This window comes from Opisthocomus hoazin, chromosome 4 (assembly GCF_030867145.1).
Source record: "Opisthocomus hoazin isolate bOpiHoa1 chromosome 4, bOpiHoa1.hap1, whole genome shotgun sequence".
NCBI classification, from domain to species: Eukaryota; Metazoa; Chordata; class Aves; order Opisthocomiformes; family Opisthocomidae; genus Opisthocomus; species Opisthocomus hoazin.
In genome coordinates this window covers 71,602,664-71,628,616 of record NC_134417.1, presented here as the reverse complement: position 1 = coordinate 71,628,616, position 25,953 = coordinate 71,602,664, and the positions used below count along the sequence as shown (strand labels likewise).

At 45.0% G+C, this 25,953-nt stretch overlaps 1 protein-coding gene across 1 annotated transcript in view; it reads left to right on the top strand.

Moving 5' to 3' along the window:
* Positions 1-7,917, top strand: part of ST8SIA6 (ST8 alpha-N-acetyl-neuraminide alpha-2,8-sialyltransferase 6) — a 46,135-nt gene extending 38,218 nt beyond the window's left edge. Inside the window, exon 9 of the mRNA XM_075419452.1 lies at positions 228-7,917. The gene's annotated coding sequence lies outside the window, so the exon portion shown is untranslated. The remainder of the gene's footprint in view (positions 1-227) is intronic.
* Positions 7,918-25,953: the final 18,036 nt, after the last annotated feature.

Here is a 25,953-nt window from a genome sequence, read left to right as displayed (position 1 = left end):
GCTAGATCCAGCGCTAGCAGCCCATATTACCCAGGAGAATTTTGTGAGCCTGTGATACTGTGTAATAAATGTCATAGACTCCCAGTCCAAAATCAGGCTGAAAAAGCAGATGCAGAAGGTGAAATGCATACGCAGAGGGCTAAGCTACGGGCTTATTTTGAATGTAATAAGCAGTTTTCCTACTGTATAAGAAATATCAATAACATATTTTATTGTTTTAATTCCAGGGTGGTGATCCTAAGGAGACAATTTGTGTATATCTCAGCAGTTCGGTGTTGGATTTGGTCTGATGTGGTTTTGTGAGCATTAAACTGCATTATTACAATAGAGAAATATTTTACACTTGGGGAGAAAAGGAAGTGATTTTTCACACAATGACTGCTACATTTCCGAATTTTGAGTAATCGTTTTCTTAAATACAAAATCGCATTTATTTCGGAAATTCTGAAACTCCTGACTATTGGTTTAATTGTAGCAAAGCACAATCTCAGGATGGTGGCAATATGTGACGCTCATCATGTTTTGCCTTTTTAAAGTATCATTAAAACATTTTGACATAAGATCTCTGGTTTTGCCACTATCATGTCATATAGGCAATGGTCTCTGTATGGTAGCCACATGAGTTGGCAGTGAGCATTTTCAGTTAAGAACCTGATCCTGTGAACACTAGCATTTGTCTACATGAGAAAGGTGATCAGAATAGCTACAGAGGAGTAATTAGTTCAGAGCCTTGTCATTCTTAGTTTGTCCGAGGGTGCACAGATGAAAAAAATCCCTCAGGTTCGAGATGAGTCAAGTCGTTTATGGGCCTTCATTTTGTGGGCAATAGATCATGCTGTGGATTTAATGGGATCACTCATGTGAATGAGGTTAGTTTTGTGAACAAGTATTTGAAGGACCAGAGCTGTATGATTGTTTTTAAACCCCCTTCTTGCTTGTGTTCCTGTCTAAGGTCCAGTTCAGCTCCAAATGAGGACAGTAAACTAGATTCCATGCTGCAATCCCCAGAGTCCTGGCAGGGCATGACTTTGCACACATTCCTGCAATCCCAGATCTCTCTCTCAGCTGACATATGAGATGGACCATTCGTTAGAAAAATGATCTGTACCAAACCTGTCATTTCTTCTGTTTATTTTTCACCTAGCATAGCTGCTATCAATATGTGACTACAGACAAGAAAACTGCACTAAGCGTTATTAGAATGTTCCTCTCACAATCAGCCTCAAGATTTTCTCCTATACCAGGACATGTTAGAAAAGAACCTAGAGTCACTTAATTTAAACCCATGCAATTCTTGTGCTTCAGATTTCCATATGGTCCAGGAATACCTGTGGAGCAACATCCCCTGACAAGAGAAAGTGAAATATCAGCCCAATGGAAAGAATCACATGAACATTTACAGGAGCTATGACAAGCAGTTGTTCTCTAGCTATGGCTGCTTGTATGTTATTGCTTATATGTCTTACTGCAGGGAGAAAAAAAATAACAAAACAAACAAACAAACAAAAAAAGTCTGTAATAACCATTTTCTGTTAAGAGTTTCAGTGGCTTTTTTGAGAGTCTCTTGAACGATCGGTTCAAAGATAGAGTGTCCTTCTTCCCCTTCTTTTACGGTCAGATACTATCGGTTATTTTGTTTACTAAAACTCCTTTTGTCACTGTAACATTAAATCCCCAATCAACTGATTTAAAGAGCATTCAGTGTTCTACCCATTGAGGATTATATCTGCAAAAAAATTCCTACCTAAATGAATTGAATCTTACAAAATAAGGTTAAAAAAACCTTTTAAACTGATACTTTAGAAAAGCATTTCTATGTTGTTGTAATACTTGCAAGCTTACCTTGCAGCAGTTTTATAATCACATAAATAGTCCTGAAAGTGTTACACTCAGTCTTTATGGTTCCAGGTCTGTTAGTTGAGACTCATTCAGCATCTTGACCCATTTCCAAGATAACAGTATCAGAATCCAATACTACTTCTACCCAAGCAGAAGTGTCCATAAATCCTTGCTGCATATATCAGCAATATAGTAAATTTTTACAAAATAAGGTTTTTAAAAAACAGATAGTGCTTTAGGGCATTGACTGACGCTGCTAGTACACGACTGGACCTCTGCATATTAGTAGGGCGTTTAACAGAAACAGAGACATCAGAGCTGAGTCGATGGGTACATCTGTGTTACCAGCTGGTGACTGAAAGAGGTGAGCACAAGGGTTTGAATTACTGTGATCTGTTATGGTTCCAGCACCACACATCCACATTTTGTCTTCACCAGCAGTGAAATTTGTGCCAGTTCCTGGCTGCAAGCACCTGCTGCTCATGTGCAGAGAGCTGGCTGCTGCAAGACCCTGCATCCACGTTAGGAGTGTTATGGATGATTGCCTACTGCAGGACCCCTAGTTATAGATCAGAGACAAATCTGCTCCCAAAAGAGCTCCTCTGATGCTGTAGATCACTCACATAGATTGTCCCTGAGTGTTTGTAGCTGGAAGCTGTGCAAAGTGATGTGCTTGTTGTCTTTTGGGTGATACAAACAGCCTAGGTTGAGGAGAACCACGCCATATTTCATCCAGAGAGACAAAGCCACACCTGTGTTTAGGCAAGGACTGTAACTTATTCCAGTCTAGGGTGGTGCAATGAGATGATCTTGGCTGTGTTGCAGCTACGTGGTTTGACTTGGAAAAATTCATACATCTTTTAGAGATTGAGAGGATCTTGCATTGTATCTGCAACAATTGCAAGTGCTGTGTGTGTATGTAGAGGTGATGCAAAGGGTATCATTCATTGCTCAAATTAAGTTCAGTGAACTGCACAGCGTGAGTAAAGTGGCAAAACCTGATTGTGTGTAAATAGAAGACATGAAGGGGAGAAAATGAAATTTATTTGCAGTGGAGAAGCAACTTTTTCAAAAGTGTTTGTTAATTAGCACCATATTGCATTATCCCAGTGAATAAATGTATAGAGCGTACCATGACACACCATGAAGAGCTGAAGTTACTATGTGTCTGGACTATTTCTGTGCAGCTGTGTTATTTATAACACACATGTATTAGTAACTGGAAAGGTTATTGGAATACCTTTTAAGAGAGGTTTAGCCAAAAGACAAGAAACATATTCTAGTTTCCTTGACAGGAGGAGCTCTGAACAGAATGAGTGTGATGTAGTACTCACAAATGAGAGCAGATGGAAAGCTCTGTGACATGGACAGACACTTTGACTTTTTAGCGCTGTTTCAGCGAAGTTTAAGCTTGCCGTTGACCCTGAAGATCTGATCCTCTGTGCTCTCCAAACTCTCAGTGATTTGTGTGGAGCACAGGACTGACAAGGAACGCGTGGAGGAATTGTTAACCTTTCCTGCCCTTTCTTACAAGTACTTTTAACTCCTCATAGACTAAAAATATGCCTTATTAGACATTAGGTTAAGAACCTATTTTTAGTGTAGCTTTCTCAGGCCTTGCTCCAGACATGCAGTTATTACGTTAGTTGCATCTGCTTCACTCCACAGGAGTGCAGACCTTGTGTGTGGCTCTATTATAGCTACTGCTGCTGTGTGCTTGGTGGCTAGGTCGTGTTAATTTGTGCACAGGCTGGGCAAATTAATAGCGGCATTTCCGTGTAACAGGGTACAGTTAGAAAGACTTGCTGAAGTACACTTACTGTGGAAAAGGATGTTTTCTCAGGTAGCCAAATAAATTATTTCTCTTCTATTTTACATCTGTGATTTCTCATTTATTTTATGTCTGTGCCAGGTTCATGATGAATAAATGGATTTTGTACCCAGCTGGGAATGTTTATAACACTTCGACAAGACTGAGCCAAGTGCAGTTTTGATTAAGGATTCTTGACCAAAGGTTAGAAAGGGCCTTTCAGTTCCATCTATTTCACATGAGGAATAGTCATTTTTAGGGTTTGTGGGCCTCCAGTGCTGTCACATGCCGTGGAGTGAATATTGAGATTAAATAGTTTTCTAAAGATAGAAACACTGACAACATACTAATAGTTCCCCTGTACCTTTGCAGAGGCTGACAGTGTCCTTGCACATGACTGCTTCACAGCATCGTTAGATTAAAGCCTAGTTGGCTGCTTTCATTCCTTTTTCTCCTCTGAATCTTTAATTTTGCATCTTCCTTTAGCATCCAGTGCTGCCTCGAGTTGGTAATTTCCCCCTGTGGGGCATTGTGTAGTCCTGTTTAGTGTCTGTTAGGGAGTCTGTATGGCTGTGAATCAAATGCTGCTACGCTTGCAGCATAGTAATACATACTTAAAATGGCTTGGATTACATCTGGGGAAGGCAGCATGGTGGGATATTCACATTGCCTAAGTGGAGGTGCTAAATTCGGACTGTGGCTCCATGGTGACCGAAGCTGTAATGGCTGGCTACGCAGTCCAGTCCTTGTTCTTGCGCTCCACCCCTTCCTTCGTGCCATCTCTGGCTCCTGTCTGATCCTGCACTGAGCTGTTCTGGCACATTGAGCTGGCAAAAACCTGACATGGCAACAAAAAGAGAAAATTGGTTCATGCCAACAGAGCCAGGGGAGTTTCAGAGGAGGGGGTGAGACCGTGCAGGTGGGACTGCAGGGATGCAGCGGGGGCCGCTTGTTATCTGAGGGCAGTTGGACAGGCCCAGTGGTCCCCTGGAACCTCAGCCACGTTGGGAAGGTAACGTCTCCGAGGCCCTCCGCGATCCGAAGGGAGCGATGAGCTCCTGCAGGAGCCTGTCTCTCCCTGCGGTGACTGAAGGTGCCTCGGGACTCTAGGTGCCTACACTGGTGGATTGTTGCTGCCCCTTCTCTTTTTCCCATTGCAGTCTATTTAACAAGCTGTCCACCATCTGCAGATTCTGAAATGATAACCGTAAAAAAATCTTTGCCTGTAAATACTATTTCTCAGTTCACTGATAGTAAACTTGCTTGTTATTCAGCACACCGATGTGTTCAGTCTCTGCTAATCCCAGCATCTCACACAGCATTGGCAGGCAACAGAGCTGTGCAAGGTCTGGCAGTTTTGAGACCAGTTAATCCCACTTTGATTCTCTTTCCTTTGTAGAGTAGTGAGGTGGCTGACTGTACTGCCATGCCCAAGTCAAGATGAGATTCTCTGTCCTTTGCGATTCAGGAAAAATGCCTAAATGATCTGGGTGACTTAGCACCTTCTGTGGGCTCCCCAAGCTCCCAGAAAAAAATAATCCTGTTGTTATGTATTATTTGATTTTATCCAGTGCGGGTATCTGGATTAGTTAATTGGTCTGGGTTAATTGATCACTTAGACCTTAACCCTGCAGAGACTCTGTGGTGGAGCTGCGGCCTGACACAGCAGTCTGGGTTTAAAAAACGTTTGACCTGGAGATCTTTCTCTGTCCTGTCCCTCGCTCTCATGTGACAAATCTGTGGAGTGAGATCCTGAACATCCATCCGTGCAGTAGCTCCTGCAGGGACTCTTGGGTCCACAAAGCACAGGTCCACTTGTCTGCAGGAGTCTGCATGAGATCAACCCAAGGAATATTTTGTGAAGTGGTTGTTCTGAAGCAGCTTCTTTTCAAACAGCTGATGGCCACTTCTTGCACACTCTGAAGCAGTAGACTTCTTACACATGCGCTTGTTAGTTAAATATATCTTAGTCTGAAATATTCGCAGCCAGGTTATCCCTCACCTTGTGGTACTTCAACAGCTGATCTCTTTCATCTCCGGGTCTGCTAGCCAAGAACGGTAACAGAGGGATGTGTATTTACCATATAAATCCTGTCTCTCTTGATTTTGAATGCTGTCATTTTAGGCAGGATCGTCATCCTTCTCTGAATTTCTGGACAGCCAGGTTTCAAAGGCTGCTGATCTCTCAGGGTACTCTGGAGAAGTCATTTGGGGCTTTCAGCTACAGAGTGCAACAAGTGGGCTGATTTATATTTATTAAGCTTTGTTCCAGATTTTCATAAAGTATTTCTTAATTGGCTCTAAATTATCATAATGGTCAAGTAGAGCATGAAACGATCTGCAGCATGCCAATAAACAAGGAAACTATTGCTGTTATTTAGCAGTCTCCTTTCATAAAGTCACGTTTCAGAATCCCATTCCGGGAATGCCGGCTCCTGAAGGGAATGACCCCAGGTTACTGGGTTGCCATGTGCTGGTCCAGCTGGGGTAGCAGCCTGTCAGTACGCTCTCGGTGTCAAGTAAATTCAGGCAGTGTGACAAGAGCTTAACCCGATGGGAGTACATCAGCTTGGGTTTGCCGTACACCGAGGAGCTCCACACAGTAACTAAACTTAATATTGTGATGCGTGGTAATTTACTGAGCTCACACCCCTCCGTATGTGAGCAATGACTGCCCATCGGTGGCAAGTGTTGGCAGATACTGGCTTAAGGATGAAAACAGTCCGCCTGTGCTTCTTTATTGCGAGTACCAGAACTACTGGAATCTTTTCTTAGCCCCGGAGGTTAAATATGAGGAGTGGCATCCTTGCATTGCCATCAAATAAACAGTCAAATCGGTCTTTTGCTAAATCCTGATGTAGCTTCAGCAATACAGCGCGCCACATTGGTGTTCGTTGCTGTGCCTGGTGCTGTCGTGTCTTGTCTTTTTTTCACCCCGCTTTTCTCCAGTGAGGGAGAGAAGTCCGACAATTGCATGATGGAAGTATTTAGTGATCACACCGTGAATTCGTGGTATCATGGCAAGAGGCCATCAGAATGAATCATGCTAATAGTTGTGACAGGGTAGTGTAGTCTACGACAGGATTGCTGGTTTTAAATTCCTCACTCTTCACTTTAGTCCCTGGCAAGAAGAGATTCTTCACTGCAAGTCTGTAGCTCAGCAGCCTGCTAGGCTTCTCAGCTCTTGGCTCAGCTGTCGGGTGATTCCCTGAAAACACCTCATTCTTGATGTGTTTGTTGTTAGTGCTTGTGGTACAAACCCATTCTTAAATTCTTGTGAAATTGAATTATAATAGCTGAAATTTCTGCATTTTTTGTGTGCACATTTTATATAGTAGCTTCATATGTATTCTTTATGTTAATATTCTTAAGATTATTTTCTTTGAGTATCTAATTAAAATTATTTAAAATGTTAATTTATTTTATGCTACCAGAGTAAACTGTGGGGGAAGTTACATCATATCACCTAAAAAACCAGTGGTACAAAGCAAAATCATTTTTAAGGGTGTAATCAGACTGATTTCTAGAAGGTTATTTTCATGAGGTGTTTGGACACTCACTGCTGAGATTTACCTTTCTAAGGTGGGTCTAAGAGGCCACCTCTGCTGCTGATTTATCTCAAGAACTACAAGTGAGAAGACAGGTGAATGGAGAGTTTCTACACAGGGCTGCTCCTAAGGGATGACAAATACATGATTTTTCTTTTCAGAGGCTCTTCCATGTGTCAGGATGTCATGTCATAAAGTTTCTATGGTAGCTTTTGCCCGGAGTTTTCATTATCGCTGAAGACGTGTGCTGTTCGCATTCATTTAGGTGCCATTCTTTTCAATGCAGTTGTCCAAGCAGAGCTTATCCCCCCTTGGAGCTGGTAGAATCGTGCTCCTCCACACGTGCCAAGCTCTGCGTGAAGCTGCTGGTGTAGGCTCTGCTACTGTTGTTTCCAAAAAGGTTCTCTCAAATTCTTTCAAGGCTGAACTTATTTATGTTTTCAGATGTGAGCTTGATATTGTCTGAGTAGAATGTGTGCAGCGTGACATGGAAGTGTCTCTGCGCAGGATTTAGGAGGAGGCACGGAAAGCCCCTCAACCGTGTGTGTGCTGTTATTACAGAATACCAAGATGAATTTGTATTGTTGAGTTATCTGTTACGGCTGATTTAATTTGTACTTTGTTTTCATGTTTTAAGTGCCTAATGATTTTTTGTCAAGGAGGCAATTGTTTCACTGTTATAACGCATATTTAGAATTCTGCACTTGTTACCTGTTCTGTAATAGAATATTTTTGCAGTTTCTGTTTGGAAATAAAGACTTATAGGCATAATTGTGATTTTTCATTTTTTTTTTCATTCCTGAGACTTAACAATCAAAAATATGTCTTCTGAGGCACAGCAGCATAGGAAATGCATTAGTCTGATTCCTCTACAGCAGTGTTAGCAACTGACAGTAGGAATGACAGTAGGAATGTGGACTGTTCCTTAAAATTGTACAAGCGAAAAAGCAAGCTGTGCCTAAAAACAGGGATGGGTGATTGGGGCATTGGTGCATGTAGAAATATATATTATGTAAATAATACCTTCATGTAATTTCAGTCTTTTCTGTTCCTGTATGGCAGCACAGTTAACCATCTTCTGTTGTTACTTCTAATGTCCTGAAGTAATTTTTAAAAATTATTTATTAAAAAAAAATCAAACAAGGAAAAGAGCAAACAAGAAACAAAAAATTGTTAGTTTTCCTCTAAAAATAGGGATTAAATTTGAAGACTATCTCTAAAAATAACTGAACACTTTGAAAACAGTGATTAGCTGGAAATGTTAAAACTGCTGATGCAAAACTTTTTCGTACGAAATACTGACCATGAGTACATATCTAGTAAATGTCATCTGGGAGACCTCTAGACATGTTTTAGTGGCTGGGGGTTGGTTCTTAATATAGGTTTTGGTCACATACACATGAATTTCAAACAGACGAATGTCAGAGAAAGCATTTTCTGTCAAAGCATTTACTTTTTACTTCTGGCCAGAAGAAGGCCCTATAGCTTCTGTGCTGCCTTCTGTGATTTCTCCAAATAGAAGCTGACTGTCTCATCAAATCAGGTCAAATATGTACATGCAGCTGTTTCGTGATGTGGACCATTATCCTTTAGGGCCCTCTAGGGACTGAAGTGCAATTGCCAAATTTTATTGCAGCCAGAACAGAAGATTAGAGCTGAAAGGTTTTATGTGGCCTCGCAGACTACCAAGTGGCTTCTGCCCAGAGATTAAGATCTGGATCTTTGTGGCCTCCCTGCTGCCCATAGGGTGTGATTCTTTCACAGATGATCAGAACCAAAGGGTTTATTTTGTTTGCTATGCTGACAGCTGGAATTGCATAGATCAGTGATACGGATGCAAATGTGTCCTTGTAACTGGAGCAGTTTCTAACGAAGAAGTGTGATTTCTGCTGTGGAAAGTAAGTGTCTTAGAATGAGTTTAGCCATCTCGAATGTTTAGCTGATGAACAGCTGAACGTTGAAAGAGCAGCACTGCCTAGTGATTAGGACTGCTTGGTCCAGGTGCAGAGTAAGTGAGTGCTGCCCCAGACAAAGCATTGCCTTTTCCTCATCGCCTGCTTAGGAAGGGAGCAGGCTGTGAAAACTGCTGGGCAAGAGGAGGGCAGGAGGGAAGTGGTTGTGCGCTGAGGTTATGCCTCTCAAACAGCTGTAGTGCCTCTGGATCACACCAATCTCCCGTGAAGATGGCACTCCTGCTGTGGGAAACACAACATCAATGGTGTTAGAAGGGCTTAGGAAGGGCTTTTTCCCAGGAGCAACAAGATTGTTCAGGACCAGGTCAGGTTTTCCTCCTACCTCAAAATACTGCTAGGCAATGTCATGTGAAGTTGTTACAATGGTTAGTCCGGGAGAAGGAAATGGCTGAAATCTAGTCCACCAGCTGAAAGCCATAGCAGTGGACTGGGGGAGCTGGGGTCATGGCCACATCACAGCCAGCAGCTGGAAAATGCACATAGTGGGCTGAGGAAGACCATCAGACCATTTTAAAAAGACAGGGGACATCGCCTCCTCCTCAAGCATCCCAGTATGCCCGTGTTCTGGTATCTGAATGAGCCTGGGTTTTGAGACAGACGTCTAAGTTTTAGCTTGCCTCTTCCCTCCTGTATCAAGTGCCTGTGTCTCACTCTGCGGCCAGAGCCAATTAATAGTGAATAGGAGTGTTAAGGTCTCATAGCCTGTGCAGACTGGTAGATGGAACCATCTGGTTAATGGAGACACCATAATGGAACCATGAGCTCTTAAGTATGTAAATGAAGATGAAACTCTTTATCATGTAAGTGAAAAAAGAGAGAGCCCAGCGAGGACTGAATATCAGCTGCTGTGTGTTTTCTGCAGCACAGGGAAGCAAAGCTGAATTCGTCCAGAAGCTCACGTCCTGCCACTGTGGTTGGAGGAAGAAAGCTGGATGTGCTGAGAAAAAGATACAAGCATTAGAAATGGAATAACTTACATCTTCTAAATTGCTTTATTAGGTATTTTGAGAGACTTTTAGGGCAAAAATAATCTGACTGAATTCTAAACGCAGTGCTGCTTGTGTGCTTCCAGACCTGCAGGGGCATTAGTTCTTTTTGTTTAGCTTGTAATCTCCTTTGGAAGGACAAAAATTCATCTTGTACTGTGTGTGGAGTTTTAACAGAGCAAAACCACTCAGTAATGGTCCCTCAATTCTTACCCACCCCTCTAAAACTGATACTTTGACTTGAACAACATGCATTGTGCAAAGCCTGCGGTGAACCCAGGCAGGACCCCAGGCGTGGGCTGCAGCCCGCTGCTTTCTCTGCCCAGCAACAGGGTACGGGCACAGGTCCTGCTGGTGGGCTGCTCCGAGCCCAGCCAGAGCCCGCAGCCGCAGGGGGCTGAGGGATCCTGCCCGGAATGTAGGGGTGATGGGTCTGCATCTCCTCTGGGAGAGGAGGGGGTTGAGCTGGGCAACATGCTGCCTCGGTCCATGTCCTAAGCTGGGCTATGATATAATAGAGGACCAAAAGGACACTTACCCGAGCTGGATTTTAAATGAATTGGTTCTACTTTTCCAAAATACAAAGTTGTTATGCTCTCAGGAAAGGTTTCAAAGCTGGATCCAAAAAAAGGCAATGATGTTCTCTGAGGCATTGGAATGGAAGAGACAAGATTTGAGATACCCTGGGTATTCTTGTGCATGACACTTCATGGAGAAGTGTTATGAAGGAAGGCTGAGGGTTGTGTGAGCAGAGGCAGAGGCAGTGACCTAAAATGGGAGATTACACTACTCTGTCATTGAATACACAGGTCTCCATCAAACACTGGTGTAAAATAACTTCCTTTTAAAAAGCCAAGCATGTTGAAGGACTAGATGGACCGGAGTGGGAGGCAGATCTAGCAACGGTGACACAGGTCTCCTGGTGTCCTTGGGCATCTCACCTTGCTGTGAAGCCGAGCGAGGTGGCAGAAGGAAATAGCCTGAGATTCACCTCACCAACCACAGTCTCCAATTTAAGGTAGGGCGAATTGTATGTGAAGCTCCATGGTCCATAAGCCCAGGATGCTACTTCATAGTCGTATACTTGATATATAAATTTCTACATCGTAAACACCTACACTTACTAGATCAGTCCCATCATTCCTGTCCTACCCTTTCCCTATCTACATTGAATGTTTTTTAACAGTGCCTTTATCATACAGCACTGAACTCTGCTGGCCCTTCTTGCTCTGCTCTATATAGATAATAATTTCTAGGATGAAATGTCTTTTTATGAATATATTTAACATCTTTCAGAAGAGTCTAAAATAGAAGCTCTAAGAACATTAACTTAGAGCACTTTTCAAGTTCATCTTACTTGCAGTCCATTAAAGTGAAGTGACAACTGAGGTGTGACATCAAGTAATTATACTGATTGTGTTGTGTGTGCTCCGCAGGAGCCAAGTGATTTGCTGAGGATATGAATTTCAAAAGTCAGACAGCAAGAGATCAGCTGAGATGAAAGATCACTGCAAAGTGACCTCAGACCAGGGGAAAAGAAAAAGAAGAAGGGGGAATGTGGCCCAGCGCAGGAGTTCAGTGCTGTGTAGTCTAGCAGCGAACTGGAGGAGGTGCATTTTGACACCAAAAGTGGTCTCCATGTAGCTGAACGCAGGTGTCATCACTGCAGTTCAAAGTCGTCACTGTAGGTTCCCTTTATGGTCTATGGAGAGAAGTGGAGAATAATTCATCTGGCTTATTTTCGGTATCTACGTTAGGATGTGATAAATCATGCCCAAGATTCTCTGGCTTATGAAGAGAGTGCAGGGTGGCTATCTGGGCCACAGCATCCGCAGTTTGATGCCCTACCCCAAGGGTCTGCAGTGTTGGTGAAATGCAGGTACAAGCCCAGAGTGAGGTACCACCTGCCTTCATCATGCAAGGTCCTGGGCCTGTCTATGGCCTGATTGTTTGGCATTACACTGCGTGACCAGGGAAACGGTAGCTAAGTAGCGGCCTGTATAACATCACTTCCAGACAGCCTATGATGAGATCAGGTTGATAAGGATTCTCTGAAGGAATCTGTACCTTTCTGAATAACAAACATGCTGAACTCAATTTCTTGGATCTCGAAAACAATTTTCATCGTCACAAGAAGTTACTCAGAATGTAGAAACTCTTTCTCTATCAAATGGTCACTGCTGAAATCAGTATTGGATTTGTGTACTCAGACTGCTGTGCAGCCCTGAACAGATACATTAAAAGTAATTTAATCCAATTGTACTTTGGCTTTACCTTAGTTCAGCAATCTAGCAGTGCAAGTAAAACTGCTTTCACTTAGGGATTGTCACTGCTTCACTTGGATAAATTCATTAGCAAGACATCCAGTAAATGTGAGTCTGAGAGGCTTTGGGAGTCGTGGGCTAGATCTTCCTGAGAGAACCAAAAACTGGAGGTAAGTAATAGCCAATTCTCAGTCTAATACAGCATTAATGAAGAGGATGTCGTGAAGCTTGACTGGGCAGCATATTCATTGAATCTGGATATCCACAATCAGAGAAAGAGGTAAGCAGCAGCAAGAGCACTATTCTGTGCTAACAGGGACCTCCACAGTCAATCCGTTCCACACAGCTTCATCTGTCGTTTGCCAGAAACAGTGACAAACTGCTTTAGTTTCACTAAAGGGTTGACTTGGCCAAGCAACAATGTTTTGGCACATCCAGACCAAAACAAAACCACCATGGTAATCATCATGGTCATCGCTGCTACTGACCCATGGACTTCACGGAAAAACACAGGCAGTCCCCGAGCTGACGGCCCTTGGCTCAAGGGCTCTGAGCACATGTCCAAGGATCCCTGGTCCCTTGTGGTTTTGGCCGCTAAGGCTCAGCTTTTACTGAAGAGGAGACTGGCCTACACAGCTTGGCCCAGGGTGACCATCGGGTCAGCCGCCTTCTGTAGTCAGTGGACTTTTGGAAACAGGCTTTTTATTCCATCCACCACGATGGTGTTATGCCTCCACTGACAACAAAGAGCCAGCTTGAACAGAGGTTTAGATTTCTGACAGCTAAAATAGATGACAGGATCCCCCTGCTCGCTGATTAAGGTGTATCCTTGCACAGCACCATGAACTGCATCAGTACTCCAGCCTCTGCAGCGCAGGCACTGTTCACTCGTCTTCTGTGGCGGTGAGAAGGGATGCTAACCAATCTGTGGCCATCAGGAACCTTTTCTCTCTTTCTTTTCCACACACCTGGAAATGAGGCAAGACTTTGCAATGCAGAGGGAAGGATGCCTTTGTAGGGAGCTTTTCATTTTATTCTCTGTGTAGCGAGAATAGAGAGCAGTCCCTTGTGGCCAAGCACTTCGTCCTCTATTACTCCCTCTTCAAAATGGGGACAGCAATGCTTGGTCCTCTCCCAGTAGTGTTGTGGGAGTAAATACACTACCTCTTGAGATGTGTTCATGTTCTGTGTGATGGCGACCATGCATGAGCTGCAGACAGACAGCTTTTCCTCTCTCTAAAAACTGCAGTCTATCTCTTGCTGCTGTTTCACAGCTTGATCTATGCTTGGTTGGCCATGGCATAAAGCACAACTGGACAGCTTAGATGTATAGTACCATTATTATAATGTAAATTATTATAATGTAAAATACATTATAAATTACATTATAAAAATAAATTACATTATTTTAATGTAAATTATAAATATGGAAAACAAATCAAAAGAACAAGGAGAGAACTTAACATTTTTGATCAGTTTTTCTCCTGTACTTTCTTACTACTTAATTTAAATCAGAGCTGTTTCTTTCCTCCTGTAACAATCACCCATCTGCAAGAAGTGAAAATACACTTGCAAAACTAATAAATGAGAATAATCTATTTGCAAAGATATTTATTTATGCGCCTGGCACTTCAGGCTGTTTAGAGGGTAATCTCAAACTGTGAGCTCTGCACTGTGTAAATTTAGAAGCGATTTTTCTAAATGTCAAGTATTTATTACATGAAAAATACATTTGGAGTGTGGAGCAGGTCCCCAGTGATATATGGTGCACTTGGCGAAGAGCTTCTTGGATGAACAGAAATAATATTTGAGAGATGAAACGCAAATCGTCTATTTGAAATTGCGTTGTGTGCATGGAAAGGAAATTGAACAAAGGTTGAAGGCCAGCCCAGTATTTTGCTTTGTCTCATGCATAAAATCGTGGTTTTCCAAACCTTTTATAACCAAGCCTACACCAGTCTGTCTTTTCTGGGTCTTCTACAGCACTTCTGCCTCCTCTGCTCAGATTGCTGCTGTCTCCTCACCCCCATAACAGCTCCAGCTGGCTCTGTTCAGACCGCTGGCAGATAAACCCTACAGAACTTATTAATGTAGGATTTTACCTACGTAATACATTACCTTAATGTCAGCATATCTCAAAGTGCGAAGTAGTAAAGTGCAACTCTCCAACTGAAGGCTGATGATATGGCATAAAAGGGATTCTGATCTATTGTGAGAAGCCTGTGATGCCTGTTGTTTTGCTGGGAAGTACCAGCCAGCCTGGGAGCTGCGGCAGTGTGAGAACCATCACAAGCAAGGGAAGGACATAAAGAGTCTAGCGTGCTTTGAACCAGGAAGCTCTTTCAGGCTGGTGGGTGCACAGAAGCTGAAGGACTTCCCACATTCAGACCCTGCTCTTGGTTTCGACTGTTCATGGGCCATGGTGCTACACAAGACAAATCCCCAGCACCTGGTGGACTGTTTGGTCTGCTTTTGGGGACATTTTCAGACTTAGTATCACAGTCATACCCATCCTTCAGCACTTTCCTCAGATGTCCTCAGCAAGGATCTCCCACTTCTTCCTTTCGATACACTGCTTTATGCTGGCTTTTCAGTTAGTATTGACGTTACCTCGCTTTGAAGACTGACAGCATGCCTCAACCGCTAATGTCCTGCAAGAACAAAACAGCTAATTTAGTTGGTTCTTTGTATTCAGTCTAGGAATTAAAGATGCTTTCTATCAGTACTAGCTCTGTAAATGTTTCCCTTCTGCTCTTAAGCCTCTTTTTCTCTTCAGATAAGGCCTCATGTTCTCATTTGACACTGGATTTAGTGCATATTCTGAAGCTACCGTATTACTCCTGACTACGTCTGCAGATGCTTGTGATTTTTTTGGAGGACCTAAGGAGAGTCCTGGGCAAAGAGATGCAAACTAAGTTACACCCATGTTGCCTCCATGCTCTACTGAGCACCACATGCCACACTCCCGGTGCCTGGGAGGGCAGCAGCTCAGGGAACTACGATGTGCCAGCCTGTGCTCCAAGGTTGCCATCTGCCTGTGGTCCACCTCACTGGTCCCTTGCAGTGATGCAACCTCCCGCAGAGACCTGCCTGTGAGGGGACTACAAATGGGATCTTCACATGGTGTATGCAGGGCCTATGACTGCACAGTAAGCAGAGAGGTCTCTCTTCAGGGGCTTGTCAAGTAGTGAGGCCGGTCGACGGACTGTAGCTAGGCTACAAAGGCTGAGTCAGGGCTGGCATCAGGATACCAGCTGCATTATAGCCAGTGCTGCTCTCCTGACCTTGGAGGTACTGGCCAATGAAGGTGTAAATGAAGGTCTCAGTCTTTACTCACATGAAGCCAGAGTTGCCGTGTGCCCTTGATGAGCTCAGTGCCAAGCAGCCAAGGGACAGCAAGAGGGAGGCTGTGCTCCTCTGCTGCCTCCTCTGCTCATCTGAAGGCTTGGTGGAGCTCTCGTCTCAGGAGCAAAGAACAGAGCATGACCTTCTGCAGGATCCCCACAAACTTTAGGAATGGGCCCTTCTGCAAGAAAGGGGTCTGCTTGCTGCTGTAGGGGACAGAAGAGAAGTTGAGGGGTTGAAGGAAATGCCAAGGGCCCCAGAAATTGAGTGAAAAGCAATAACAACAGCACACAGCTTCAACAATACACGTATATTTGCTCATTTGGAAAATGAAAAAGCCAGGACAAAAAACAAAACCAAGCAAAACAGAAACACAACAAAGGTAACAAGGAATGGCAGCTCTGACAAATTCCAGACAAAATATTTGAGATCCTACAGAGAGACATCAATACAGGGCTATGGGGCTAAGACCCCTTCACATTATCCCCACACACCTCCCTCCCATCCCCAAGGGCTGCTGCCCTCCACAGTCTTGCCACTGCTGAAGTAACAGTGCAGGAACTGCAGCCGGACAGCTTTTCTGGCGATCCTTCCACTCTACACCACCCTGGAGAGGCCACACCTGGAGTGCTGTGTCCAGTTCTGGGCTCCCCAGTACGAGAGGCACGGACATACTGGATAAAGTCCAGTGAAGGGCCACAAAGTTGATTTAGGATTTGAAGCACCTCACATAGGAGAAAAGGCTGAAAGAGCTGAGACTGTTTGGCCTGGAGACAAGGGAGGTCTTATCAGTGTACACAAATATCTGAAGGGAAAGCGTAAAGATGATGGAGCCAGGCTCTTCTCAGTGGAGCCCAGTGACAGGACCAGAGGCAGTGGGTACCAGCTGAAACACAGGAAGTTCCCTCTGAACATTGGGAAACACTTTTTTACTGTGAGGGTAACTGAGCACTGGCACAGGTTGCCCAGGGAGGTTGTGGAGTCTCAATCCTTGGAGATATTAAAAGCCCATCTGGACATGGTCCTGGGCCACTGGCTTTAGGTGGTCCTGCTGGTCCTAGCAGGGTATCGGACCAGATGACCTCCAGAGGTGCCTTCTTGCTTTTCTTTAAGATGGGAGTGACATTTGCTTTGCTTCAGTCTTCAGACACCTATCCCAGTCACAATAATCATTCAACAATAAATGACGGTGACCTCACAGCAACATCAACCAGCTTCCTCATCACTCATGGATGCATCTGGTCAGGGCCTAGGGGTTTATGCTTGTCCAGTTTGCTCAAGTATTCTCTGACTTGATCCTTTTCCACCAAGGGTACATCTTCCTTGCTCATATCTTCTCCCTTCATCTGTGGGGAGCCTGAAATTGGGTCTTGCTAGCAAAGACTGAGGTGAAGAAGACATTCAGTACCTCAGCCTTGTCCATATCTGTAATCGATGGCCTTGCTGGACTTGTCAAATGCAAGACGAAAGACAAACTCAGAAACTCGGACTGAGGCGTCTCTCAACTGAGGTGTCAAGAGCCGAAGAGTTAACAAAGGCAGTAATTAACTGGTGCTTATCTTATCAGACAAAAGTAAGGGGGGATAGCCTATCACTTGAAAACAAGTGATCTGTGGGGCGACAAGGAGGCTGCACAGCCAGAGATTGCTTCAGAGATTGCTTTGGATAAAGCACAAATGGCCCCTGGATGCACTTACAAAGATGCCCCCTCCGAAGGCGTGTCACACTGCTGAGTCCCGCTTCTGACGACATGACATTCCATGCCAAGAGCCAATCGACACACAATAATTGACTTAGTGCCACCTCACAAAAAGATTTCCAAACATATAAAAATTGGCAACTGAAAACTCTCTTTGGGAGGAGGAGCCAAGCGAGAACTTCACCTGACGGACGGGTCGACGGGCCTGAACCTCTCTTTCCCCCCCAAGAAGGGACGCCTTTTTGGTAAGAGTTGCGCCTCTGACTTTGTCAGATGTATCCCCAGGAACACATTGTTAACTAAAGCACTAAACTATTAATTTGAGCTCAACTTTTGCAGACAGTGCATTTATCAACGGCAATTCTGAATCTGTGATACCTGTCGCTTGAATAAATTACCTATTGCTTCAACTTTGCGAAACTGTTTCAGTGAAAGTCCTTGGAAGGGCTCTGACAGGCAAGATGAATCTGATAAGTGGCTACACACTTAACCCTTTAGACATAAACCGTTGACCAAGTCTGGGACTAGGAGTTGATTCAGCCGCACCTAGACTCCTCTCTGAGAGAGAGTTTAGAACGCAAGGGGGTCTGCTCTGAACCCCATGACTCAATGGGAGGGCTCTCCTTTTGCTGCTTATCAGAATCCCCTTACCCCCCCTTTAACGCAACAATATCCTGTGTCACCAGGACCCCTGCCCCTTTCAGCAGCAGGCCCACATTTTCACAAGTCTTCTTTTTGCCCCTTATGTATTTATGGAAGCCTTTCTTGTTGTTCTTGACATCTCTTGCCAGACTCCACTCAGGGTGGCTTTGACACTTTCCTAACCATGTCTGTATGCTCAGACAGTGTCTCAATATTTCTCACAGATTATCTGACCCTGATTCCACTTTCTGTATACTTCATTTTTAGGTCTGAGTTTTGCCAGGAACTCCCTGTTAATCCACACAGGCCTCCTGGCATTTTTGCTTGACTTCCTGTTCTTTGGAATGGACTGTTCTTGAGGAGGTGATCATTGAATATCACCCAGCTTTCTTGGACCCCTCTTGCCTTTAGGGTCCTATCCCATGGGACTCTTTCAAGTGGATTCCTGAAGAGGCCAAAGCCTGCTGTCCTAAAGGCTAGGGTTGTGGTCTTGGTCTTTTGCCTTGCTCTCTCCTCTCAGGATCCTGAATTCTACCATCTCTTGGTTGCTGGATCCAAGGCAGCCTTTGACTTTCACAACCCCAATTAGCCTTTCCTTGTACATAGGTGAGGTCCAACAGACCACCTGTTGGCTTCTCCATCACTTGGGTCAGGAAGTTGCATCAATGCTCTCCAGGAACCTCCAAGGATGTGCTCTCCCTCTAGTAGGTATTGGTGTTGTCAGTCTGCCCTGCTCCCCGGTTCAGGGAGGTGGGATGGGCCCAGGATGTTGAGGCCCTGCCCTGCCAGCCCACATGGGGAGTGCCTGTGGTGCCCGTTCATCTGACCACAGTTTAAGTCAAGGCTTCTGGGTAGAGGCCCTGTGATTTATTAGTCTGTCTAATAAAGTTGGGAGAAAAAAGTTGACAGGCTTTCATCTGAAGGCTCTTTTTCACATCTGAAATAATAGATGCCACGAAGTTCAAAGCAATTGCTCCAAGTTCAATTAAGTACGTAGGAGCTCCACTACCTAAATGAAAAGGTGGCTAGATACTTATGGGTTAAAGGAGAGAAATGCTAAGAACACATTTTGCAAAGGACAGAGACAGACAAGTAATTTATAACCTGTGTGGAAAGTGGAGAGGTTAGTGGTGAAGCAGTTGCATGTACTGAAATTCAAAATTGAGCCAGGAAGGAAAAATAACCTGGAAGACCATTTCAGTCAAGCTGAACTTCCAAAGGGAGCTTTCTTCAAAATGTGGGCTCCAATTAAAAAAAAAAAAAAAAGTAGAAGTTAAAACATTGAAAATGCTGATAAGCCATGAAGACACTTTTTGAGATACCATGTTAAAATGAGAACTGCCTGCTATCTTGCTGAAAAGCCTCTTAGAAAGAAAAAGAAAAGAAAAAAAGAAAAAAAAAACCCACACAAAAAAGCCCAATTAAAAAGGACAGTGAACCACTGGAACTTGACAGAAATTATGTTCAAATGAGAAAACCAAGAAATTCTGGCAAATGGAAAGTACGTCTACAGTGAGATGGATCAAATACCAGTTTGAGATTCAAGCTGCTAATAAAAAACACTTTCAAAAACATCCCAGCCATGATGTCTGCCAGAAATTCAGTGTAGCTTCAAGTGAGACAGTAAAGAGGTAGAAGGATAACTCAGCAAAGATAAGGCCGTAGGAAAAAAACGGCAAGAATACAGCTCATTAAGAACAAAGTGAAGGAGCCCCCTGTGACAGATGAAGAACAATCTCAAACTGAGGAGGTTTTGAAAGAAATCAATGCATCGACAGGCAAGAAGGCAGGATGGCAACCATCAAATGGGTCTGGAGTAAGTCGGCGTGAAACTGCTAATTTGCTGGTTGCAATGCATCTGGTGTCAGAGGAATAGTCAATGGCCAATATAACTTCAAACTCTAAAAAAGGCTCCAGGGTGATGCTGAAACCTATAGAGCAATAAATCTAATGTTTTTAGGAGGAACTGTAAGAGCAGCTATGCTGAGTAGGATTCTGCGTGCATTTTTTTCCTGAGGAAGTCATGCCTCGGGATTCTGGTGAAAATATCTGTAGGATTTTACAAGCTTTGTGGGTAAGGGTGATGCAAATGCAAGATTCTGTCAAAATCTTTTGCAAAATGATCACTGCAGATTCCTAAGAAATACAAAGGGTGGGTTCTCCTTCTCCCTATTTGAAGCTAGAAAGTAGGAAATGACAGAAATAATGGAAAGCCTTCACTGTGGAAGAAAGCTGTCACTGGGGAACCACAAGAGTTTGCACGCTGAACTTTACCATGCAAAGGATGACTAGTACGTTGACAAAAGTTTCCAGTTGGCACAAAATTATAAAGGGCAATCAGTATTAATGCCGAGCTCAAGGCTGCAGAAGGATGTCACAGCCCTAGATGACTGGGTGATCAAAGAGTAGATGAAAATTTAATGTCAATGACAGCAAAGTAGGGGGAAAAAATAACTGGTAGCTATTAGTCCTTAGGAAATAGATCTTTGAGTCACTGTGGGATATTTCTGAAAACATCAGCCCAGTACCGAGCAGCGATCAAAAAAGTAGAAGAGATATTTTTACTTACTTTGAAGGTAACAGCACAAAATAGGAGTTCCCAATATGCCACTCTGTGTTGCTCCAATGCACGTGTCTTGAAGACTGTTTGTTGTCTTAGTCACCTTGTTTTAAATAGATTATAGCGGAACTAAAATAAGGAGAAGAGTGGTGAGGATTATTAGGGCTACAGGATGGCTTCTTGATGAAAAGACACTATAAATGTTAGAAATATGCAGAGGTGCTGGAGGGGAGCTACTATAGAGAAGTCTGTCAAATGAGGGGTGGCATGGAGGGGTTGCAAGCAGAGTGATTATTTACTATGTTTCGTACCACAAGAACTACTGGAAAGCCAAAAAAATGATCAGACAGTGAGGATAAAATAATCAAAAGAAAATGTTTTTCCCTGGTACACTGCTGAATTATGAAATGTAGGCTGTTAGAAGCTAAGAATATGAAAGGATTCAAATCAGGTCAGACAGGTTCAGCAATGATGTGGATAAGCCACTGGCTCAAAAAGCCCCTGAATTTCTGTTTGTCTGAAAATGAAGGCTATTCCAGGGATTGGAGCCCTGTTTCTTATGCCCTTTTCCTCAGCAAGCACTATGGGAAAATGGGTGGACTGCTGGTCTGTCCCAGTATGGCTGTTCATATGTTGTTGTAGAGCTCTGGCCTTTATTTACCCTCCCGTCTACCAGGTCACCACTTTCTATGCATCCTTCTCATGACCAGTCAGTATAACTCGATATAATGAAGCTAAGTCTGGGAGAGGTGATCCTTCCCCTCTGCTCAGCCCCAGTGAGACCACTCTGCAGTGCTGTGTCCAGTTCTGGGCTCCCCAGTACTAGAGAGAGATGGATGTACTGGAAGAAATCCAGGCAAGGGCCACGAAGGCAATGAAGGGCTTGGAGCATCTGACCTACGAGCAGAGGCTGAGAGAGCTGGGACTCTTCAGCCTGGAGAAGAGGAGGCTCAGGGAGGTCACATCAATGTGTAGAAAGACCCAAAGGAGGGACTACAGAAGACGGAGCCAGGCTTTCCTCAGTGGTATCCAGTAACAGGACTGAAGGCGACGGCCATGAACCAAAATATAAGAGATTCTGTTTAAATACAAGAAAGAACTTTTTCATTTTGAGAGTAACTGAACACTGGAACAGGATTTGGCCAGGATAGAAGCGTATCCTACCAGTGCAAGAATTCACCACTGCAGACGTCTCCTAGATCACAGTCCAATATTTTTAGCTTAAAGCAGCAGGGAAAGAGCGAGCTTCGTGCTGTGTTTGGCAGGAGTGGCAGAGGCAGGCACTTCTGCAGCCGCCACGCTGTGGGGCACTAAGGTCTGATGGGGAAAGCTGGGGGCAGCAAACCTGTCATGCGCTCCAGCAAGCATCATCAGAGAAGGTGTTGTAGTTTAACCCGGCAGCCGGCAGCTAAGGTCTTGACAGCCGCTCGCTCACCCCTCCTCTTCCCCCTCAGTGGGATGGGGAGGAGAAATGGACAAAAGGGGAAACTCCTGCGCTGAGATGAAGACAGTTTAATAACGCAACAAAGGAAATACTACTACTACTACCACCACCACTACTACTGCTACTACTAATGATAATAATAGTGAATACACAACACAAACTATATACAATGCAAATTATCTCACCACCCGACGACTGTTTTGCAACCGGTTCCAGAGAAGCAATTGCAGAACCCCAAAATCCTGAATTTCAGGAAAAAAGTTTGAACTCCCAGACAAGAGAGGATTTGAACTCACAGAAATAAGAAAGCAGGACAGCCTCTCACCCCCTGGCTCCATTCACCTCCATTTGTAAACTGAGAATGATGTTTATGGTATGGAATATTTCCATTGGCCAGCTTGGCTGCCTGGCTGTGCTCCCTCCCCGCTCCTGCACGCCTGCTCATTAGCTGAATATGGGAGACTGGAAAGAGTCCTTGATTTCACAGCAACAACTGAAAACATCAGTGTTATCAACATTTTTCTCGTACTAAATCCAAAACACAGAGGCTACTTTATCCCAGCCGAAACCAAGGACAGAACTGTTGGAGCAGAAAGTATGTTTGCAATTACCATCCCCAGTTTGCAAAATAAGCTTTAAAAATGTGATTATGTTAGTTTACAGTAGGTGGGAGCCAAGGTATTTTTACAGTATTTAAGCATTAACTAGGATGGGGATGGTAACCTGGTCTGCATGTGGAGCACTTCAGCCAGCAAACCCACCTGGTATTATTCACTTTGCCATGTGTACTAAAGCTGGTCATATATAAAAGGGCAGAGCTTTTCTAACATGTACGTTTCTTGGACATCCATAAAATCTATAGAGTGTCTTATATTGGGAGATCTGGGCTTAAAAACCTGCTCCTAATTTGGAAAAGATGGGCTTTGAATCTGGGTCCTTCCCAGCCCTCATACCTCGCCTCCACCCAGCTGCCAGGCACACGGCCCTGCCTGAACCTCTCTGCTAAGTTCTTCTGCTGGGTTTGGCTGGGATGGAATTGCCTGTCTTCGTAGAAGCCCCTGTGGGGCTGCATTTTGGATTTGTGGCTAAAACATCACTGGTGACACACTGGTGTTGTGGCTGCTGCTGACCAGTGCTTGCACAGCATCAAGGCTTTCTCTTTCTTTCCCCCTCTGTCCCCTCAGTGAGTGGGGTGGGATGGGAAAGGCACTGGGAGAGGGCACAGCTGGGACTGCTGGCCTGAACTGGCCGAAGGGATATTCCATACCATACAACATCATGCTCAGCCAGCGCACTCCTCATCAACAAAGACTGGGGTAAACGAAGAAGAAGGCAGGGTTTTGGCTTCCAAGGTGGCCATTGTTTGGAGGCCAGCTGGGCACCCCTCTGCCTCTGGGAGGTGGTGTGTGACTGCCTTTGTCTTCCTTTAGGTTGCCCCCCTCCTTTTCTTCACCTATTAAACTGTCTTTATCTCCACCCCCAAATTTTCTCACTTTTGTTTCTCCTGTGTCCCCCCGGTCCCGCTGGCGGTAACGGGGGTGAGCAAGCAGCTGGGTGGGTGCTTGGCTGGTGACCGGGTTCAACCCACTGCCCTCCTCCATCCCAAACATGTTCTTCTTTGCTGTCTGCCAAGTCGGAGACATCTTCCCGGACTTCAGAATGGCAGCCAGCAGCAGAGAATAACGCAGAGCAACTCTTGGGTCAGTTGCGTCTCTTTCCTCCGCAGCGGTGCCATCCTGCGTGGTGCCCAGCGGCCAGGGGTCCACCTGAGGGGAGGAACGCTCCACGCAGGCTGTCTTCCCCTTGCAGTTTGGGGGACCCACCACAGGGAGACAGCTGCAATACGTCGCTGGGAAAGAAACCGGCCGATAATGTCAGGCTGAGGAGTTTGTACGGAAACTATTACACCCCACTGCGCGGGGATTTGGCTGCTGTGGGCTCGCCCTTCTCTGAAGCAATGAGTCTGGTCGCGATGGACCCAAGCCCGTAAGCAGCTTTTACCTCTGGCCGGTTCATGGCCCTGGGGAACAACTTTGGATTGGTTTGTGAGGAGGCCGGTTAGCAAGAGCATTGCTGCTCTTATTGCAGAAGAAGGGAGCTGTGGAAAGGAGGGTACAACATGCTGCAGAGAGAGAGAGGGGTGCTACGGTTAAGGTAGCTCTACACCATGCTGGAGAACTGGATTTTTTTCCTGCCTGTGCTATAGCTTTCCTGGCCAAGGCTGGGAATGTCACTTGAACCGTGCTTTGCATCGGTACCCCTGAATGTCTGAGCTTTGTTTTTGGGGAGCTTGATCTGAGATCCAGACTGGGAAAGTACTTGGACCTGAGATCAGTAAGTGCCTTAGAAGTTCACAGTGCTAACTGGCCTCACACCGGACCCCAGAGGTCACCTTCCTCTTCCGAGCTTGACTGCTGTGCTCCATGGCCCCGTGTGTGAACAGTGCTGATGATGCCCCTCCTCTCGCAAGGGTGTTGTGAAGAACCATGAAGAATAGCAGAGGCTTCCCTAGAGGGATTTAAAAATTCAGAGTCTTTAAAGCAGATGATAAACAAATTGGGGGAACACACACACAGGAGGTCTGAAAATGCTCTAGCAGTGAGCGGTGGTGATTCCTGAAGTGCTGTCAGGTTTGTACACTGAATGACACAAGGTCCATGAATTTGCAGCCGAAATCCGCAGCATTATGCATGAGCACAAAGAGACCAAATGAAGGCTGAAGATACAATTTTGGTTTTGGCACTTTGTAATTCTACGTGTGACTCCACTCAAGCAAATGTCTCTTAGAACAGTTTATTGTATGCAAACGACTAAAATTTTGCAGTGATATCCAGGCTTCCCTTCCCCTGTGAAAGGATTTATAATTAAAATCTCTGATACTCACCTGCCGTTAGGGCACCAGTGAGATTCTCTGTCCAGCCACCCAGCCACTCATCCTCCCCGTGGTGAGTGCCCGGCCGCCAGTGATGGCTGCCCCGCTCCGTACGGCTGCTGCCTGCAGTTGTTAGGATGTGGAATACAGTTCTGAGGTCAGCTGCTGGCTCAGCACTGAGCAGCTTTCAGCGATTATCTACCAGCATAAGCATGGTGCACCTAGATCAAACACTGAGGAGTTTACACAGTCACCACCCACTCTCCTTCCCACCATGAGGGTGCTCTCACACTCGCACGGAGCACAGGCTTTGGCAGTTTCCCACAGTCTTCCCATCCCCTTGGCAACTAGGTTTTATTTTTATTTATTTTTATTTATTTTTCTATTTATTCCCCAAACTGAAAGCTCTGCCACATGCTTCTCTGTGCTCTGAGTAACCCCAAACACAGAAGAGCCAGGAATATCTCCTTTGCTGCACTGTCAGTGCTTGGTACAGTCACTGCTTTCATCTGCTGGGTGGAGCAATCAGAGGCGACAGCAAGCAGCGAGCCAGGGAGCTGGCAGCAGAGGGAGAAGCAATACCTGAGAGACTGTCACAACTCAGGTAACCTCCAGCCGTCAATGTGCGTTTCGGAAGGCACGCTGCGCCGCAGGTCCCTGCCCCGAGCCATCAGCAGTCCCCACCGTCCCCCGGCAGAGCTGGCTCTCCCTGCCCACGCGCTGCCCGGTGCCACCGTCCAGGGCTCCCGCACGGCTGCAGCTGCAAAAAAGGACATTGGCCCCACCTTTACAGTGCCCTGATCCAGAAAAAGACTTCAGTTGTCTGCGACAGGCAGGACATCAGCACCTTGTCCCGCTCTTACCATGAAAGGTTGTAGAGACCTGTGCTCATTCAGATTTAGCTATTGCCTATGCCCAGAGCTGTCCCTGTCACAGAAAGCACCTCCCATGCAAGCTCATTTGTGCTGTTT